Source organism: Amaranthus tricolor, chromosome 1 (genome assembly GCF_026212465.1).
Source record: "Amaranthus tricolor cultivar Red isolate AtriRed21 chromosome 1, ASM2621246v1, whole genome shotgun sequence".
Classification (NCBI taxonomy): Eukaryota; Viridiplantae; Streptophyta; class Magnoliopsida; order Caryophyllales; family Amaranthaceae; genus Amaranthus; species Amaranthus tricolor.
Window position 1 is genome coordinate 7,526,663 of NC_080047.1, and position 1,606 is coordinate 7,528,268.

Here is a 1,606-nt window from a genome sequence, read left to right on the forward strand (position 1 = left end):
GATACTCCTTCATTCTGTGATTTTTCTACATTGTGGATATCAAAGGAAGAATTTTTTTTGGAAAATTACACATGATAATCCTGAAGTTTTGGGTTTTTCACGTGGTAATTAAAACTTTTAAAAAATCCACGCGGTAACCCTAAGGTTTACAAAATTGTTACATCGTGAACTTTTTGCACATAAAACTTTAGCAAACGTTAATTTCAAAGCTTCAAGGCTGCTGTACGCCTATTTTTGTGACTCACCATTTCAAATGTCATCAATTTCAACCTTTTTCACTCAAAATATAAACCCTAACTCTACCATATTTGAAATTAGGGGAAAAGATTTGATATGGATGAAAGATGGTAGAGTTAGGGTTTATGTTTTGGGGAGAAAGGTTGAAATTGATGACATTTGAAATGGTAAGTCGCATAAATAGACGTACAGTAGCCTCAAAGCTTCGAAGTTAACATTTGCTACCGTTTAATGTGCAAAAAGATCACGGTAGAACAATTTGATAAACCTCAGAGTTACTGCATAGATTTTTTAAAAATTGTGGTTATCATGTGAAAAACCCAAAACGATTACCACATTAAATTTTTTTTTTTTTTGAGTGTGTATCGTGAAACAAAATCAAAGAGATAGCTTTCTTGCTTTATTTCTGACCTTTGGAGTTGGAGATGTTGATATTTACTACAACCTCAAAAAAAAAGTTTTATCTTTATTTTTAATTATTTGTACGTATTTTATTTATTTTATTTGTAAGTTGCATGTTTCTCTCAAGATCTTTCTCGAGCCGAGGAACTCTTTGACTGCACTCTCCTCTATGGGTATAAGCTGCCGTCTTTTTTTCCTCCCCAGATCCTGATTATAATTTTTTATGAGCGGGATACACTAAATATGATGATGATATATTAAAAGTGACTCCATATTTCAAAAAACAGCAAACAAACAAAAAAATTCATTTTATCTTTGATTAAATAGAACACTAGTGCTAGACAAAAGAATCTAAACCAAAGGCAGAATACAACACAAATAAATTCAAAAGGAAATACAACACAACAACCATGAAGAAATATAGTAAAGTACTCCCTCAGTTTCAGTTTCAAAATACTTGCAATATTTAATTTTTCACGCTATCCAATATACTAATTTAATTCTTAATATATATAATTATGTATAATAAAAAATTATAAAAACTTAATATTAATAATCTTTACATCGAGACGAATCAAACAAGATCTCACTTGACTATGTTTTAACTTATAAATTACAAATTGATCATAAATTAAGGTAGACAAGTAAATAATGCAACTATCTATAATATTGCGAGTAAATTGAAACGGGGGAAGTATTACTTAAGAAAGAATGAAAAATAACCACATCCACATGGCCTAAAGATAGCATGCACAAGAGTAACTTTCAAAGGGGATTATGTTTCAACATAAATCCTTAACGTAACGTTACTAAAACCTCAATGTAACACTTTAAGCAATACACTTCGCAATCTCAAACGTTGGAACTCCCTTTTTTTTTCAAAGATGAACCGAATCGGAACATCAAATTGGTATCCCAACATGACAAAGGTGAATCATATGAGAAAAATATAAGTTGCACTTCAAAG